We start from the raw sequence: 20,196 nt of genomic DNA, 5'->3' as shown, positions 1-20,196 counted from the left end.
GCAAAGACCCTGTTTGCACATGAAGCTGACATCACAGCCTGGTGTTCGAGCTTGGATGTGTATTGTAAGGAGACACAGTTCCACCCACAACAACCAAGAGGTATAAACTTTTTTCTGGGAATGGCACCCAGGGCCTCATGCATGCTAGGCAAGCAGTCTACCCCTGAGCAATGCCCTCAGCCCCAAAGACACGAACACCTTGAAGTTCCTGAGACACTTCCACAAGAAATCATCCAGTTTGCAAACGCACCAGTGTGAGAGTCTGCCACCATCCCACCTTCTCAGAGCCCAGCACCTAGGGTTTGCTTTCCTTCCTTAGTTCTATTATCGGGATTTTTGCAAATTTGGTAAGTGAACAATGACGTCTTATTTCTCTTTTGCAGTGTCCCCCACGGGAGAGGTTCAGAAATTGCAAGCAGTGCCCAGAGCCACATTATCCACCATGTGTCCTGGACAAAGGGCTGGGGACAGAGCCGGGCTGGCCACGGGTGTTCACTGGGCAATAAACAGCCTTCACATGACACCGAAAAGCAGGATTTAGGGACATTTGTCTGGCAGTCATTAGCTCCTGGTTCTCCTCTTGCCGAAGGCAAATATCAGAAAGCAACGAGGAAAGAAAAAAAAAAGTAAAGAGGACAAAAATTTCCATTTATCCATCTGAAATTAATGTCCCAGCAAGAAGGCCTGGTGGCTTCTGCAGACAGCCCAGCTGCCGCTGCTGAGTCCTGTCTGGGTCGCTCGTCACCATGGCAGGTCCAGTAGATGGCTGCAGGGGCTGAACGCAGCCGGGTAGCTTCAGGAGCCATCCCACCGGTGCCACCCCGTCAGAACACTCTGTGCCGAGGCCGGAGCCCGCCCCCGTGAATTATTCATACCAGCCACCTTACCAGAGGCATCCATCCCAGGCTGACGTCTGTCAGCCCGGGAGAAATCTGTGAGTATAATTTGTATTCTCAATTTTTGTCATAGTCGTGGTCGTTATTTCTCCCCATAACCTTCCATCTTCCTCCCATATTTTCCCTCCTCTAGTTTTTAATCAGAGGGATGTGTCAAGAGTGACTTTGAAAGTCCTGCCTTCCCCGGAATGCGTTCTCTCGTGGCAGGGAGAGCTGGCGAGGACCGCAGCCTCCGTCTCTGAGTTTATGTTGGTGATACTTATTTTTATTACCTTTGAGTGAAAGTGATTGCTATGGTTATCTCCTTCTTAAATATATTTTTCCCTTTCATTTATTTTGAGTACAGTTTGAATTTTTATGCCTCTTCTATCTCATGCTCCCCAAAGAGGTGGGGAGGAGCAGCAGGAAGAGCAGCACGCAGCCCCTTTACAGCACCCCTGCCTTACGGGGTTTTCTGCGGCTGTCACTGAATTCCTCAGTCTGAGTAGCTCATAAAGAATAAAGGTTTATTCAGCTCAGGGTTCTGATCGCTGGAAAGTTCAAGGTCTGGGAGCCACATCAGCAAGGTCCCTGCCAGACACAGGGTCACTGGGCAAGATGGAACAAGTGAGCCAGCTCGGTCCCTCTTCCTTTCCTTACTAAGCCGCCCTGCCACCACAGGATGGCAGGTCCTCGTCTGTCCTGATTACCTTCCAAAGGCCCCCTCCAAACACCACGAACATGGTTTAGGTGACTGTTTCCAACTTGCCCAAGCCACAGCAGTCCCCAGGAGAGAGCATCCCCCCCACCTCTCACCCCCAGGGCACCCCAGGAGCCTACCTATAACGCCACCAGGATTATGGATTGAACCGGGGCCTCTACCACGGAACTGCATCCCCAGCCTGAAGGCCTTTCTGACAGAGATGAGCGGGGCTCTAGGTGGGCTCAGAAACTTCTAGAACCAAAAGCTGCATCATGGAGCTAAAAACATCCAAGGCTAACAGCCTGACCATGCCCCATGTCTGGGTCTCAGTCTGCCACTCAGAGGGCACACCTGGGCTCCCTCCTCCTCTAGCCTTTCAGCACAGCCACAACCACCCACTGAACCCCTGGCTCGTCACCCCGGGCCCTAGCTGAGACCTCAGTGTAACCAGATCCAGGTGGAAGGCTATATTTCTCAGGAGCAATAAATAAATAAAGACACCACCCTCATTCTGACCTTGGCGCCACCCTGTCCTGGCCTGTAGGAGAGGAGAGTCAGCCTTGTCCTCAGTCCTCAGTGGTTTTTTAAAAGAAAAAATATTTTTTTAGTTGTAGATGAACAAAATACCTTGACTTTATTTATTCATTTTACGTGGTGCTGAGGGTCAAACCCAGAGCCTCACATGTGCTAGGCAAGCACCTTACCACTGGGTCGCAGCCTCAGCCCTGATACTTTTTTGAAAGCTAAAATCAGATGAGGGATCCTCAGAGCTCATCACTGTCACCCCCAGGCCTACAGTGTCTGACCCATAACTCTTGACCTTCCGCTGCCCACTGAGCTCCGGCCACACTGGCCTCCACACCCCTTTGGGGACACCCAGGCAAGCTCCTCCCACCTCCAGGCCTGGGCACTTGCTCCCAGATACCCACGAGCTCTTCTGCCAGTCCTCCCAGTCGCCGCTCGCGCTGCCATGCAGAGAAGCCTTCTCCGGGTGCCCCAGAGACCCACTGCCCTGTCCCCCTCTCCTGCTCCTCTCCCTGCGCCACCCTCACTGTTGCCTGGCCCATCTCCCACTTCGGTTTGTTGTGAGAGGGAACCAGTGAGGGAGGGTGGGCTGGTGGCCGTGGTCTGCGCTTCTCTTGCCTTCGCCGCAGGGTCACGATTGTTGGATGAGTGACCAAAGGGCAACCGATGGCTGGAACACTGAAATGGAAACTTCTAGAACAGGCTGGGCCCAGGTGTTTGGGAGACTGGATGTGGTCCCCGTCTAGAAGGGAGAGGGACAATAGGCCTCCAACAACAGCTCAGTGTGACAAGGCCAGGGACCCCAGGAAGGGACTCCTCACCCCAAATGGCTGGTGGGGGGGGCTGAGGAAATGATGTCTATCCACCCAGCACTGGGGAAGAGGGCAGTTTTCAGGAAGCCCTGAGGAAGGAAAGAGAAGGCCCAGGATGCTGGTGACCGCTTGGAGAGGGGCAGGCAGGTGGGCTAGAGAGGGGGCAGCCTGTAGGGAAGGGGAGTTGCCGGGGATCCCCAGCAGGGTCCACTGTGTTCTCCAAGGGGCTTCTCTGGCCAGTGCCACGAGCAGAGAACAGCCAGGAGGCGGGGGACACTGGGGCTAGGCTCTAACATGGAGCCGAGGCCGGCCCTCCGCCACCATCACTCCCACATCCCCAAGACAAAGCCATCCCATCTCCCACAGCAACAACCGTTGAGGGGTCTCCAAGGTGATCCAGATAAACTGACGCCGGCCCAGCCCTGGGCGGAGGTGGGAGGGGAGAACAGGTGGGGCGTGGGCTATTTTGAGAACAGATGAGGTGGAATCCACGGGGGATTGGCTGGAGGTGGAGGCCAAGGGGACCCAAGAGCGATTTCAAGCTCCCGGCTCAGGCACTGAAGACCCAGGGCCCATGGGTGGGCATCCCTGCCACCCACTGGAGTTGGACCACCCCTGTGTCTCTGTGCTCTACAGCTACGTACAGGGCTAGGGTGGTGACTAATCTAGGAGGGGACAGTCTGGTGATAAGGGGTGGGATTAATGTTGGTGTGAGCAGAAGGTGGCTCTGCTGTGTGCAGTGGAGCACAGGCAGGCAGGTGGAGTGGACATCTGCTGCAGGAGATGGGCGGGGCAGGGGGTGGTTCTGGGCTGCTTGGGGACCAGGTGGCACAGTGTGGCACAGTGTCAAGTGACAGCTTGGGCATGTCCCGAGAAGCACAGGGGCACGGTCCCTGGCTCTCCTCTGAATGTCCTGATGGGGGAGGCTGTCTTTTGGGAGGTCCTGGGGCAGAATATCAAGCCACAGCTGGCCAGCAGGAAGATGAGAGCCTTCCCTGGTGACCTCCTGCAGGTCGAGCTCATGCACAGCTCCTTGGGGACATGGGTCAACCCAAGTCATGATGGTTAATTGTGCATGTCAACTTGAGTCCATGAAGTAATTCCTAGAGAACTGGTAGGCGTTACTTCTGGGTGCGTCTGGGAGGGTGTCCACAGGGGAGACTTGAGTGTGGGTGGGACAATCTGCCCTAACTGTGGCTCACCTGTCCCATCAGCTGCGGCCTTGATGGAATGAAAATGCAGTGGGAAGGGGGCTGAGGATGTGGCTCAAGCGGTAGTGCGCTCGCCTGGCATGCGTGCGGCCCGGGGTTCGATCCTCAGCACCACATACCAACAAAGATGTTGTGTCTGCCGAGAACTAGAAAATAAATATTAAAATTCTCTCTCTCTCTCTCTCTCTCTCTCTCTCTCTCTCTCTCTCTCTCCCTTTAAAAGAAAATGCAGTGGGAAGGATCCCTTTGTCTGTCCTGAAGCTGGGACACCTCTTGGGCCCTCAGACATCTCTGACCTTTGCACTCCAGGACTTGTACCATGACCTCTGGATTCTTGGGCCTTCAGCCTCAGTTTATGCCATCAGCTCTCCTGGTTCTAAGGCCTCTGGCATCCAGGATCTGCGGCCTGCAGGCAGCCTGTGGGCTTCTCCGCCTCCACGACTGCATAATGAGCACATATCGACATACATCTTCCATTAGCCTGTGCCTCAGGAGAACCCTGACTCAGGCACCTGTCATTGGAGTGGGGATTGCAGGTCCTGTGGGTACAAGTGGGGCAGGAGGGGAGACTTTGGGGAACTGCTGTATGTTGTGATATTTGGCCAAGCACGGTCGTCGTAGCTACTCATACCCGCCAGACTGGTGTTACAGTTTGAATGACAGTGTCCCTGCAAAGATCCATGTGCAAATCCAATCATCAATGTGATAACGTTAAGAAGGGGGCCTCTCGGAGGTGGGTAAGGACTGGGGATGCAGTTTGGGGGCAGAGCATTTGCCCAGCCTGTGTGAGGTCCCGGATTCCATCCCAACACGGAAAAAAAAATGGGGATGAGGTCAAGAGAGCCTCATGAGCAGGGTCAGCCTCTGATGTCGTGGTCTGTTCTGTGGATTTCTTCCATGGATCCTGGCTCATCACTCCCTGCCCGTGGCAGGTCATGGAAGCTGGAGTGGAAACATTTCCAGACTTGTTGAGAGCCACAGCCAAAGGGGCCCCAGAAAACTCCCAGCTGCCGGCTGATGATTGGCTCACAGTGGCCCCAGCAACATCTAGCTGATTGGCTCCTCTGCGGCGATGTTCATTGGGCTGTTTCCCTGCCCTTCAAGCTGCCAGCTGATGATTGGCTCACAGTGACCCCAGCAAGATAACACCAAACCAAACCTAGACAGAATCCAATAAAAATGGAACAACAAAATTTCATTATAGCCTTTCTATCCTCCTGACATGTGCATCCGTCCTTTCTCCCTATCTGTTCCTCAGACGCAAATAGTTTTTCCTCAGTTGTGAGCGGTTTTTCTTCCGTCTCACTCATCTCCAGGGACTGAAATGTCCATCCGACCTTTCTCCCTATCTGTTCCTCAAACGCAAATAGTTTTTCCTCAAATGTGAGCGGTTTTTCTTCCGTCTCACTCATCTCCAGGGATAGGCAACTTAAAACAAAAATGAAGCAAAACAAAAGAGTAAACTTAGAATGGCTACCCATCCTCTCGCCCTGCCCTCAGGGGCGAGCAGTTTACTTACCCTCAGTCGCTCCCCGTGCGAGCCACCAAATGCCGCAGTCTGACTGGGCACAATTCAGGAGCCACTTATCAAAAGAAACAAACTTTATTTTTAAAACTACAAACGCCAAACAAAACAGCTCCTCAGGAAAACCCTCAGAGCCCAACTGCCACCACCGGCTTCCAGAAGCCTCTCCCACACACCAACCACACCACCTCCCACAATCCTCCTGCTCTTGAGGCCGATTGGCTGGGTCGCGTGGGCGGAGCCAAAGAAGTCCCCCAATGAGCAGTTCCGTAGTCTGAAGGGCAGGGAAACAGCCCAATGAACATGACTGCAGAGGAGCCAATCAGCTAGATGTTGCTGGGGTCACTGTGAGCCAATCATCAGCTGGCAGCTTGAAGGGCAGGGAAACAGCCCAATGAACATCGCCGCAGAGGAGCCAATCAGCTAGATGTTGCTGGGGCCACTGTGAGCCAATCATCAGCCGGCAGCTGGGAGTTTTCTGGGGCCCCTTTGGCTGTGGCTCCACAGCCAAAAATGGATCCAAAATTTTTTTTTTTTTTATTCACGTGATTTAAATGGTTTAATTTAAATTGGGTAAATAACTGTTAAGAAGGTTAACAGATCTGTTTGTTTACTTTCACCTATTCTTTTTATTATATTTAATAATTCTTTTCAAAATAATGTAAATTGTTAAGAAAATTGTTTTCTTTTAGTGCCTTCTGGAATGTTACACAATGTTTTCTTTAGCTATTATTGCCAGAATTTCTATCTTCATCCCAGTGCCAGTGAAGACAATGTAAATTGTTAAGAAAATTGTTTTCTTTTAGTACCTTCTAGAATGTTATATAATTTTTTCTTTAGCCATTATTGCCAGAATTCCTATCTTCATCCCTGTGCCGGTGAAGACAAAGATAAAACTAATCTACAATCTCTGCAATAGCCATCACTGAACCGCTTACAGAACTTGCCTAAACTATGTGTCACATGTATGCATTGTGAACTCACTTGTATGCATTGTGAACTATCTGTTGGTGCAGCGACTTGTGGTAGTGTTGGAGTATTTTTGCTGATGATGTCATCGGTGGTACAATTTTTCCAACAAGAGCTGTCAATTGGCTTGGTATATCTTCCTCTCTTCTGCTTGTCATGATCGTTCAGCTATTTGGGGGCCAACAGAGGTGAGGCAAAGAACCTCACCCCCCCGCTGGTACCTCTCCACAGGTGTGGCTGTATACTGGACCGGTAGTCAATGACGGGTAAGATCCAATTACAATGGTTCCAACCTAAGACAGGAGGCTGACGCCCTGAGGTCAGCTCATCCGAAGACGGGTAAGGACCATATGTAGTATTGGACAACCTAAGGCAGGCACGGTCCCTAAGCCACATGCTTGTTGTTTAAACAGAGAGGGGGAGATGTTGAGAGCCACAGCCAAAGGGGCCCCAGAAAACTCCCAGCTGCCGGCTGATGATTGGCTCACAGTGGCCCCAGCAACATCTAGCTGATTGGCTCCTCTGCGGCGATGTTCATTGGGCTGTTTCCCTGCCCTTCAAGCTGCCAGCTGATGATTGGCTCACAGTGACCCCAGCAACATCTAGCTGATTGGCTCCTCTGCAGTCATGTTCATTGGGCTGTTTCCCTGCCCTTCAGACTACGGAACTGCTCATTGGGGGACTTCTTTGGCTCCGCCCACGCGACCCAGCCAATCGGCCTCAAGAGCAGGAGGATTGTGGGAGGTGGTGTGGTTGGTGTGTGGGAGAGGCTTCTGGAAGCCGGTGGTGGCAGTTGGGCTCTGAGGGTTTTCCTGAGGAGCTGTTTTGTTTGGCGTTTGTAGTTTTAAAAATAAAGTTTGTTTCTTTTGATAAGTGGCTCCTGAATTGTGCCCAGTCAGACTGCGGCACAGACTAACCTCATCTGCCAGTTAGCTCACCATATTCTTCTCATGGCCCAGTGCCCAGGAGGGAAGGATGCTGAAGCCCTCCCCCATCGATTGGCACCAGATGTCCCGTAAAGACTCCGTGAACCCCAAGGACAGCCTCGGGAGCTTCAGCAGAGCTGAACACAGGAGGTTCTGATCTGCACCCCCGTGCCTTGCCCTAGGCCTCTCTATCCTTTGTAATGTGCTTTGAAATCAATGGGTAAAAAGAAGTGTTTCCCGAGTTCTGTGAGCCACTCCAGCAAAGTGAGGGGCCTGAAGAGGAGATGTTGGCACTCCTCTCCATTTAGAGCCAGTGGGTTACAAGCACAACCTGGGACTTGTGACCTGCTTCTGCTGGGGGCAGTCTTGGGGCCTGAGCCTTCCACCTGTGGGCTCTGACGCTGTTCCATGCAGCTGGTGTCAGGACTGGCTCGGATCAGAGGACAGCAGGTGTCCGCTGCTGCAGGGTCACAGAGCTCTTCTGTGTTGACTGCAGCATGGAAACAGCGGGCAGAGTTTGGTTTTCCTAACACGTGGGACCTTACAAAAGGGCTGGAGAGAGGATGTTCTGTTCCTCTCCCACACAAGGACCCCCTCTAAAACAAGCTGCCATCTTGGAAGTGACACCAGGCTCTCACCAGACACTCAATTTGCTGTACCTTGATCTTGGGACTGGGTGTCCCAGTCTCAGAACTCTGAGAAATGGATTTCTGTTCTTTATAAGCTACCCAGTCTCATGTATTTTGTTATAGCAGCATAAATGAACTAAGACAACACCTTGTCACATACAACTTGTACCAGAGTTCTCAGCCTTGACATGACTAATATTTTGAGCAAATCATTCTTATTCTTTTTAAAATATCTTTATTTATTCATTTTTATGTGGTGCTGAGGATTGAACCCAATGCCTCACTCGTGGGCTGGGGATGTGGCTCAAGTGGTAGCGCGCTCGCCCGGCATGCGTGCGGCCCGGGTTCGATCCTCAGCACCACATACCAATGCCTCGCTCGTGCCAGGCAAGCTCTCTACCACTGAGCTATAACCCTAGCCCTCTTTTTTTTTTCTTACATTTTAGCATGTTTTAAAATCTTGGTTAAACATGTATAACACAAAATTTACCATCTTGGGGCTGGGGTGGTGGCTCAGCAATGGAGTGCTCTCCTAGCATGTGCAAGGCCCTGAGTTCCATCCTTAGCACCACAAAAAAATAAAATAAATGAAGGTACCGTGTCAAACTACAACTAAAAAATAAATATTAAAAAAATTACCATTTTCAGTGTCGAGTTCATTAGCATTAAGCATATTCACATGGTTGTGAAGCCATCTCCACCATCCACCTCCACAACTCCTTCATCTTCTTTTTTTTTTTTAAAGAGAGAGAGAGAGAGAGAGAGAGAGAGAGAGAGAATTTTTAATATTTTTATTATTTTTTAGTTCTCGGCGGACACAACATCTTTGTTGGTATGTGGTGCTGAGGATTGAACCCGAGCCGCACGCATGCCAGGCGAGCGCGCTACCGCTTGAGCCACATCCCCAGCCCACAACTCCTTCATCTTCCCAAGCTGAAAACCTGTCCCCACTAAACAACTCCCTCTCCCCCAGGCCCTGGCCACACACACTCCCCTTTCTGTCTCAGTGAGTTCAACTGTTCTAGAGATCTCGCACTCAGTGGAAGGATGGAATATCCATCTTTTGGGTCTGGCTTATTCCACCTTGTTTTCAAATCCCTCCATGCCATAGCATTGCCTATTTTGTGTTGCTGTAACAAAACACCACAGTCTGGGTGATTTTTTAAAGAACACAAATCTATTCGTCACAGCCCTGGAGGCTGGGAAGTCCCGGGTGAAGGTACTGCAGGTTCCGAGTCTGGTGAGGGCTGCTCTCTCTTCCAAGATGGCTCCCTTTCATAAAGACAATCCCCTCCAGGAGAGGAGCTCTTAGGACTTCTGTCACCTCAGGCCCTACCTCTTGATACCATCACAATAGCCTTTAAGTTCCAACATCTGAACTTCGGAGGGACACATTCAAACCATTCTGTCCTCAGAATGTCCTTCCTTTCCAAGGCAGAGTGATATTCTGAGCAAATGATGCTTTGCTGTGAGCCGTCCTGGGTCCTGTAGGATGCCCAGCAGTGCCCCTGGGCTCTGCCCACTGGATGGGATGCCAGTTTCACCTGCCACCTCCCAATTATGACAACCAGAAATGTCCCCAGACTTTGCCAAATGCCCCTGGGGACCAACTCTAGCCCTGGTTAAGAACACTGCTCTGCACACACATCTGTGAAAACCTGAGTCTCCCCTGGTGTGCCTCCTCTGGCACAGAGAACAGATCTCCAGCTCAGGGCTCAGCCAGGGCCAGCGCAGTCCGTGACAGCCACACGTGTCTGCTGTCAGCAACACTTAACAACATTGTGGAAGATTTTCACATAGCCAAACATTAAGGTGGGTTTTTTTTCCCTTTAATTAAAACACACACACACACACACACACACCTCTCTCTGAAATCCCCATTAAGCTTACAGCAAGACCCACGCAGGCTGCACCGTCTCCTGCAAGCCTGATGAGGCTTCTCAGTTTGTTCCTCACATCTGGGGAGACATAAATCCTGCTTAGAGTCAAACCTCAGGAGATCCGTGAGGCATGTAAAAACCAAAGATAAACAGGCCTGCTTTGCCACTGCACACACGTGAGCTGGATTTTCTCCAGTAATCCAGGCCTTTCACGGAAAAAGCCAAGAGCAAGGAACTCTCAGCACAATCCACAACACACAGCCAGACCCGCCAGACCAACGGCCACCGCCGCAACCCGGGCAGGGTTTCAGAGCCAGCTCCTCCCAGGCGCTGCCATCCACGCACATCCCATGCAGCTCCCGGGGTTCTGCCGGCTCCCGTAGGCCTCAGACTTTTTTTTTAAATATTGTTTTAGTTGTAGATGGACACAACACCTTTGTTTTCTTTCTTTATTTTTATGTGGTGCTGAGGATGGAACCCAGGGCCTCACACAGACGAGCGCTCCACCACTGAGCTGCAACCCCAGCCCCCAGACTTGTTTATTTCCTAGTAAACCTTGGGGGGGGAGGTGAGTTTGTAGGGGACTCAGGAGTGAACAAGAGGGCCCCTCGGGGTTACGGGGACAAACTAGGTTCTGTTGGCTGGCCACTGATTGGGAGTCACAGAACTTCAGAATTGGAATCAGAGAAACTCACAGTAGGAAAACGTCCCCCTTCCTGCGGTAGGAGGAACAGTGGCCATCCAGCTTCTTTTGGAACATTCCAGAAAAGCAGCAGATTTGCCCCAGTTCTTTGCCCCCTCTTGGTGGCCCTGCCCTCTGTCTTGTGACTTGTGGCTTTTGCCACAGAGCTTGGACATCATCCCTGACCCCTCAGTGCAGAAAATAGCGCGAGAACTCAAAATTAGCGCTAGAACTCAAAAGTAGCGGCAGAGGCGGATATTAACGCCTTGCCTGTCAATCAATACTGTTGGCAAAATGCCAGGGGCCATACAGACTCGGCTGTGGCTCTCAGCAGAGACCTGCTGCGGCCCACAGACATCTACAGGGAATGAATCCGGAGCTTGGGAACGAGCTGGCTGGGCTGGGCTCCCCCTCGAGCCGCTGCTATCGCCTGCCCATGAGCCAGGACTTGAATCAGAGCCACTGGTGACCCATCGTTATTGTGCCAATATCTTCCCCTCCAAAATGTGGCCGAGCTGCACTCAGCCAGGTGGCCTCTGGGAGCTCCACATGCCCTCACATAGAACCAGCTGGCCGGCGCACAGGGGAGTGCTGCACCGGGCAGTACAGACCCTGTCCTCTCTCAACGTTCTTTGTTTGTGGACCGTGACCTTTCCTGTTGGGCCAGCCTTTGCCTCGTTCTCACCAGGGTGTAGGTGGACCTGAGCCCTCCACAACCTAGAATAAGAGTAACCAGGTCTGGGTTTGGTTGGCCTCAGCTGTGCTATGTAGCCCTGAGTCTCCCCACATCTGCCTGAACTTGGGACCAAGGAGGCTCCAGATGAGGGCAAGACTTGGTCCTGGCACCAAGGAACAGTCAGGTCAGGGACAGGAGGGGTTATGGCACCCCAGTGACCCCATAAACAGTGAGAGACAATCAAGCCTCATTGCAGGGAGAGCAACAGCCCTGCTGCTCTCCACTCACTCCTACTGCCCCTCCAGCCCTGCACCCCTCCAGAGGACAGGTCTTCCTGCCCTCCACACCTTTCCCCTTCTCGGCGCCTTCCCCAAGTGGCCAGTCCTGGACCCATGTGTGCCCACCCACGTTCACAACAGCACTCTGCACAACCACCCAGATGTCCTCCCAGGGGTGACTGGACACACAGACTTGGCCCATCCACACGACGGGATATCATCCAGCCTTAGAAAGAAAGGCAGGGCTTAGGTGCAGCTCGGAGCAGAGCATTGGCCGAGCCCACGCAAGGCCCTGGGTTCATCCTTAGCACTAAAAAAACAGTGTGTTTTAGGGACCTCTTACAGGAGGTCCCTAGACTCATCAAATTCATTGAGACAGAAAGTAGAATGGGGGTTGCCAGGGGCTGGGGGAGGGAGAATGGGAGTCATGTTCAATGGGAATGGATCTTTGGTTTGGGAAGATGGAAGAGTTCTGGAGGCAGGTTATGGGGATGGTTCTGCACAGCAATGTAAATGTGCTTCAAGCCGCAGAACTATACCCACAAAAGGGACTAAAATGTTAATTTTATGTAACATATATTTTGCTGTGTTTTTAAAAAGTGCCCTGTCCTGTTTTCCAGCTCCCTGAGTCTCTCACCAGGCCGTTGGCTCACCAGGTAGCTAAGTCTTGTGTGGCCAAAGGCATGTGATGTGCCTGTGTCCCCCACCGTGGGACTCTCCAGCGTCCTCATGGCTTTAGTCAAGGGAGATAAGGCAGCGTGACACCAGGCCTTGGGGCAGTCTGGGAAAACACTGGGGACAGAGAGTGGGCCCAGGCCTCCTGTTCCCTAGAAAAAGCCACCCACCCTGCTAGCGGCAGACCTGCTATTGCACACGCTCAGTGACAGGAGCCTTGGTCAGCTGGAAGGTGGGCACTTGAGCAGGTAGGATGTGTCAGGGAGAAGAAGGAGGGAAAGCCAGTGAGCAGAGACAGTGGGGGAGGACCAGGGAAGGGGGCTGAGGGGCTCCTGCAGGAAGGTGGCTCTCCTGCCACCAGATGGCCTGGATGGGACTCACCTGTCCTGTGAGGTGCTCTGTGCACCCACCTGGGACCCAGACTCAGGGAGCCCTCTGTCCAGCAGCCTGGGGAGCAGGGTCCTGTCAGCAGCCACACACATGCACTTGGAGGAAGGGCCTGGCCCTTGGAGCCCTGGGATCACGTGGCCTCGTGAAGGGCTCAGGGCCAGAGGGACCCATGTCACACTAAGATTCTGATTGACCCAAACTGTGAGATGACAAGTAAAGTTGTCTTGAGTCACTAAATTTGGGGACAGTCTGCTGCAGAGCCATGCACAGTGACTGTGGGCAGCTGTTTCTAAGCCGGCAAGACAGTTCTCTCCCGGAACCCCACCGACGTCTCAGGCAGACTCCTCGATGGCTCTCTCCCTGAGTCCTCACGTTCTGCACCCACCCCACGACCAGCCTCCGACTCGCAACACAGAGCCCAGGTGCAGTGGGGCCTCGCCACTCTCCACCACTCTGCCCTTCCAGCAGGAGGGTCCCCAGCCTTCGCCACGAGAGCACCTGCTCCCCGCGCCTACTCCACTCTCCTGCCGAGCCCAGCCTGCCACCTGCTCTGTTCGCTTTTGGGTACCCAGGAATCACAAGTGTGTGCTGCTGGCACGCCGTCTGGTCCCAGTTCCGCCTCTAATTTGGTCCCCAGGGAACAGACGGTCTCATGGCCTCCAAGGTCTTCCAGCTAAGTTTGGGCCCTGAGTGCCAAGGCTATGGGGGGGGGGCACTGGGCCACATGGAGAGGGAGGAAAGCTGGGAAGGAGTCCTGGACCTGAGCTCAAGTCCAGTTCTGCCTGGACAGTGAGCCTCAGCCACAGTCCCTCCAGCGCCTTCTGTGAGAGGCTCACACCAGGTCGTGCATGTGCAGGGGCCCTCTTCTGAACTCGGCTGGGGATCTTTGGACCTCCCCCACTACTGGACAGAAGCACGTGGCCGTCAGGTTCACCATTCAGGCTCTTGTGAGTGGGTTTTTATGATCTGGTTCCCCACAGCCTTAGCTCCCAAGGCCTGGGGGTGCAATCTGCAAGGCAAACAGCTGTCACACCGTGCTGGCCCTCAGCCTCGGGCGCTGCCCAGCCTCATCCTTTGCGACACCATCTTGTATCATCACAGTGTTCTTCTCCTGCTGTCACATATCCACCTCTCTTGGCCCCACTGCCCAAGAACTTCCCTCTAGAAGTTTGCCTGCCTCTCAGTGTTGAGGGAGACAGGAATTCTCCCACGGGCTTTCCCAGAACTGGGGACACATCCGACAGGGCTCAGCACTTAGCACTGGGCCCGGGCTCCCGGGGCTCCTGGGGTGGGAGCTTTCCCAGAGCCTCGTCACCTGCAGTCACACCAACGTCCCCCACCAGCCACAGTGTTTGTTACAGGTGCCCTGGCCTTTGCCCGTCCCCCAGCTACTATTGGGAGAAGAGGCTGAGGGTGAATTTCTGAGGAGAAAATAAGCTGCCCCCGTGTCATACAGGGGCCACACAACCCCCTGGGCTGGGATTTCTTTGAAAATCAAGGTCCCCTCTGTCCTCCAGTGCTTAGTCATGGGTCTGGCAGATGCATGTAGAATGGGTGGGTGGGGACGGAGGGATGAAGGATGGATGGACAGGTAGGGAATGGATGGTTGGGCAGATGAGTGAATGGGTGGGTAGGTGAATGAATGGGTGGGTAGGTGAGTGAATGGATGGGTAGGTGAATGAATGGGTGGGTAGGTGAATGAATGGGTGGGTAGATGAATGAATGGGTGGGTAGGTGAATGAATGGATGGGTAGGTGAATGAATGGGTGGGTAGGTGAATGAATGGGTGGGTAGGTGAATGAATGGGTGGGTAGGTGAGTGAATGGATGGGTAGGTGAATGAATGGGTGGGTAGGTGAGTGAATGGATGGATAGATGAATGAATGGGTGGGTAGGTGAATGAATGGATGGGTAGGTGAGTGAATGGGTGGGTAGGTGAATGAATGGGTGGGTAGGTGAGTGAATGGATGGGTAGGTGAATGAATGGGTGGGTAGGTGAGTGAATGGATGGGTAGGTGAATGAATGGGTGGGTAGGTGAGTGAATGGATGGGTAGGTGAATGAATGGGTGGGTAGGTGAGTGAATGGATGGGTAGGTGAATGAATGGGTGGGTAGGTGAGTGAATGGATGGGTAGGTGAATGAATGGGTGGGTAGGTGAATGAATGGGTGGGTAGGTGAATGAATGGGTGGGTAGGTGAGTGAATGGATGGATAGATGAATGAGTGAATGAGTGAGTCAGTACAGGGGTGAATGTGTGGATGGGTGGATGAATAGAAATGTGGATGGTTGAATGGGGCAGAGGGGTGATGGGTAGATGGATGGGTCAATGGATGGATTGGTGGATGGATGGATGGATGGATGAACAGATGCATAAAATCATGAGTCAATGAATTCCTGGCCAAGAAGCAGAAATCCGAGTCAGGGTCCCACCACTCACTAGCTTTGTAACTTATTTTGTTAAATGGAGTAGGGGTAGTTCTCTTTCTACTAATCCCATAAGACTGTTATGAGAATAAAATTAGATGATATAAATAAAAGTTCTTTGACTACCTGCCTAGAATCATACCAGCAAAAGGAGCCGTTTTCTTCCTTCAAACTCACACCCTGTTTTTAGGCGAGCTCATTGATTCACGAAATCTCTTGACGGATCCTCTAGAAGGAAGGGCCCTTTCTGGGTTCTTCAGAGGTGGGAACAGAACAGCAGAGGCTCTGTTAGAGCAGCCGTCCCCGTAGCCAGGAGGTGAAGGTCGCAGGCCTTCTTCCGCAGGTCTCCTCTGAGCCACAGGGTCAGGGGCTGCCCCTGAGCTCTGGACCCTCGTCCTGGATGAGTGGGTCACAGATACGCTTGAAGACCTGCTGCCGTGATTCAATCCAACAATCAAGTCAGAGCATTGAGGGGCTGTTGTCCACACAACTCTACAGAAAGAGGACAGACAGTGCGGAAGTGACCGAGTGGAACTCTGGTCTGAACCGGGTCTTTCAACACGTCTGAACTGAGAGATAGACATCTGACGTGGTGCTTTACCCACCGAAGCCACGTTTTTAAGACACACTCCGGGTCTAGGTGACGGAGAGAAGGGAACAGGGAGAGAGGGGAACAGGGAGAGAGGGGAGGGCAGGTGGGCTGCGGCCTCCTACCTCACCCTCCTAGGTGACACCATCCATAGGAAGCATCCAACCTGGTGACCACTGATGGAAGTGCTCTGGACAGCAGATTACTGGGGTGATTACTGGGATTCAGGCCTGTCACTTGGTGACTCGGGAAGCAAGCCCCAGGGGTCCTTCCCCCTTTTCCTTTCGTGCCTCCTCTCCCTTTGGATGGGGCCAGGAGGTGGTAAGGGTGGGGCCAGCTGGAGGAGGAGCAGGAACCCGTGCTCTCAGGCCTCTGTCCCCTTTCCCCCTTCCCACGCTGGGCATCGTCCAGCCCGACCACAGCGGCCTGCAGCTGGAGGCAGAGTGCTGCGTGTCCACCCAGCACAGAGCCGACCCCCCCGCCCCGGGATGGGGCTCAGGACCGGAAGGAAGGGGGGTGACTGTCACAGCAAGCACCGCCCTGCCCCACGTGCCAGCAGGCCCCACTGCAGGGCTCACTGGAGGACAGGAGCTGGGGACAGAGTGACAGCTCTATGAAAAGGGCACAGCATTTACTTCAACGAACCTGAGACTGGGGATTGGTGAACCGACCAAAGTGGGTAAATATCAAGGGTTAAAAAACAGGTCCCCACTTCACCAGCCCCGAGGCTGAGTCGCATACATCACCCTTTAGAAAGGACAGGCACCGGGGGTCAGCAGGGACTCGGTAGCCTTCAGAATCCTAATATCCCGGTTTCGCACTTTGGGAATGCCATGAGACAGTTCTATTTTAGCCTCCCACAGCTCCCAGGAGCTGGACCCCAAATGATCTCTAATTATTACAGAAATCTCTGATTTCTGGGCCAGTTTCCAAACCCATTATTGAGGCTGTTCATCAAAGGCAGCCAGAGCTGGGGACCCACGGACTGGACATCAGGCAAGTTAGACCCAGATGTCCCATGAGGCCCCACCGTGGGCTCAGGACTCCCTACGCCCTCTCCCTCCTCTCTCTGTATTGAACCCAGGGCCGTCCCCTTAGCTTGAGACGTTCAACACTCAGCTGAGCAGAAAAGCCAGGCAGAGCCTAGGGTCCTAGGTGGACGCCAGGCTTTCCGGCCCCTTCATGAAAGCCTTTCACCCGGGAGAGCTCTGCACCCCCAGAAGTCATGCAGAAGTGGGGTGGCAGCTTGTTTTAGATTGTTACATGATGGGGACACTACTGGTACTGAAGAGGGAGGGGCCGGGGGTACCAAATGTCCCAGAAGGAGCAGACGGCACTACTGTTATGGTTTATTTTGTGTGTCAACTTGGCCATGATATGGTACCTAGTTATTTGGTCAAAGAACAATCTAGAAATTTACATGAAGGTGTTATTTAGATGAATTTAACTTAAGTCAGTAGATTGTGTAAAATGATCCCTTTCTGTGTGGGTGGGCCTCATCTAATCAGATGAAGCCCTGAAGAACAAAGACTGAGTTTCCCAGAAGAGGAAGGAATTCAGTTGGCATTTGATCTCAAGACCGAAACATCCACTTCTGCAGATCTGCTCTGCAGATCCAGACTTGCCAGCTCCATGACCAGGTGCGCAGGTTTTTTTTAAGAAGACTGATCTGTGTGTTGCAAGCACCCTGACTTTGATTTCTCTGGAGAACCCAGACTAATGCAGCCACTCTGCCTGACAAGCCACCAGGGTATCCCAGAGAGCCCCAGAGTGGCTGGGCTTGTCCTTCCCAGGTCTCCTGCTTTCTGTCTAAAATGAAGGGACAGGATGGACAGAGGGCCACCCTACATGAAAATTCTGCGCTTTGACACTGAACGGCAGCACATGAGAAAAGCCCCAACCCTTCTGGACTCGGAGTGGCCGTTGCCTCCCTTCCCAAGCAGGTCTGTGTGCCTGCCCTCCTGCTCGGCCTCCCAGACGTGACTCCCAGGCCTGGGGAGGCTCGCATCTCCTGCTAATCAGGAGGCTGCCTTGTTTGGGGCAACAGGAAACCGGGGACTGGGACTGTGACGCTCCCCAGAAGGGTCTGGCCTGTGTTTGCTGGCAAAGCCAAGCCTCAGGGCACGGCCTCAGTGAGAAGCTCAGGAGCATCTTGAGCAGGTGGAGTTCCCTGTTTGTGACTCCTCCTGAGAGGCCTCAGGTGATAAGGCCAACGGCCTTGCAGCCGACCTGGGTCCCGAGCCCCTGACGTCAGCTGAACAGACCAGCCCTCCCTTGGGTCTGCAGAGCCTGGCCCTCCTGGGTGGCTCCAACCTTGACGCTAGGGAAAGTTAATGTTTTCCACTAAATAACGTGTGTTGGGTTCTTCCACTGCAAGCTCCATGTTCCCTTATTCACCTACAGAATGAAGAGGGTGTGCGGTGGCCACGCCTGTAACCCCACTGACTCAGGAGGCTGAGGCGAGAGGATGGCAAGTTCAAGGCCAGTCCAGGCAATTTAGTAAGACCCTGCCTCAAAAGTAAATAAATCAATCGATGGATAAAGGGCTTGGGATGTAGGTCAGTGGTAGCGGGCCTCCGGGTTCAATCCCCAGTTAAAAAAAAAATTGACCTGGTGGCGCCTGACGGCAAGGAATCTACAGTCTGTTCATTGCTCATTACGGGAGGTTTGGAGTGTTTAGAAAAAGAAAATGTAGAAAGGAAAAAATTGCCCATAACCCTCCATATTTAGATCAATTTCTCTCTGAGCTTTTCTCTGTGTTTAATATTTGTAGTTGTGGTTTTGAGACAGGGTCTTGCTATGTTGTCCAGGCTGGCCTTAAACCCCTGGACTGAAGCCATCCTCCTGCCTCAGCCTCCCAGGCAGCTGGGGCTCCAGGTGTGCACCACTGCCCCTGGACTGTTCCTCACCATGGGCTCCAGGGCAAGTAATCAACCCACCTGAGCAGAGGGGAGCATGGTTCCTGTCCTGGTCACCTGGAGGGAGCCACCTTGGCTCTGAGAGGTGGGGGGAGAGAGAGAGACAGACAGACACAGAGAGACAGAGAGAGAGAGAGAGACGGGAGGGGGGGAGAGAGAGAGAGAGACAGAGAGACAGAGAGAGAGAGACGGGAGGGGAGAGAGAGAGAGAGAGAGAGAGAGAGCGAGAGAGAGAGAGACGGGAGGGGAGAGAGAGAGAGAGAGCGAGCTTGAGCTGTTGGACTGTGGCAAAGCTGCTTACAGCAGCCCTGGGGCGTGAGTGTGGTAAATGCAGACGCGGTCTCAGACACAGAGGGCTGCAGGCCTCTCAGAGCAACAGCCCGGAGGGTGGGGGGAACTGAGGCGGTGGCTGAGGCCCTGCAGATGGGCCTGGGTTCTTGACTTGGGACATTTGGGTGCTGGCCATTAACTTCCTTGTGGGTGTGGACCAGCTTCCCTGCCTGGAAATGGAGGCATCAAGGTCTAGGTGATGGGGGACCCCCAAAGCCACTGTGATTCTGGTCTCCAGGGCTCTGCCCGCTGCCCTGGAGCACACAGCCTCCGGTGCCCAGCCCTGCCCCACATGCCTTGCCCCACAAGACTCACCAGGACTGGACAAAAGCCTGGGTATGAGCAAGAAGGTGACCCAGGAGGCCAGACCCAGGACAGAGGTCCCAGTTAGAAGGTCATCCATGGAGGAACTAAAAACAGAGTAATAAACTGAGTGAGCAAAGTCCTCATCGACCACTGCAGGGAGTCAACAGAACATTTCTTTTTTTTTCCTTCTGTGGGACTGGGGGTTGAATCCAGGTGCTCTGCCACCAAGCCACATCTCCAGCCCTTTGCTTATTTATTTTTATTTTTGGAGCTGGGGATTGAACTCAGGCACACTCTATCACTAAGCTATGTCCCCAGCCTTTTTTATTTTATTTTGAGACAGAGTCTTGCTGAGTTGCCCAGGCTGGCCTTGAACTTGTTATCCTCCTGCCTCAGCCTCCCATGTTACTGGGATCACAGGCACCATTCTTCCTTTTTAAGGCTGAGTAATATTCCATTGTATGGATTAACCACTTTTCCCCCCTGTACTGGGGTAGAACCCAAGGCTTCTTGCATGCAAGGCAAGTGCTCTGCCCCTGAGCTGTACCTCAGTCCTGGGAAGATGGCATTGTGTTTATCCACTCATCTGTCAGTGGACATTTGGGTTGCTTCCACCTTTTAGCTATTGGGAAGAGTCCTGCTGAGGACAGAGGTGTACAAGTGTTCTTGGAGACTGTGCTTAGTGCTGGAAGCCTCAGTTGTTCATATAACTCCCCCCTATTCTAAGGCCCTTAAAATCCTAAGCAGGTTTTTTGTCTGGTTTGGTAGCGGTGCTTCAGATAGAACCCAGGGCTACATCCCAGCCCCCAAGTCGTTTTTAAATCCAGAGACCCCCTTGAGCCCTTAGTAAGCAGAATGAATGCATGTCAAGCC

This window comes from Urocitellus parryii, chromosome 7, assembly GCF_045843805.1.
Source record: "Urocitellus parryii isolate mUroPar1 chromosome 7, mUroPar1.hap1, whole genome shotgun sequence".
In the NCBI taxonomy this organism is placed as follows: Eukaryota; Metazoa; Chordata; class Mammalia; order Rodentia; family Sciuridae; genus Urocitellus; species Urocitellus parryii.
This window is presented reverse-complemented; position numbering follows the sequence as displayed.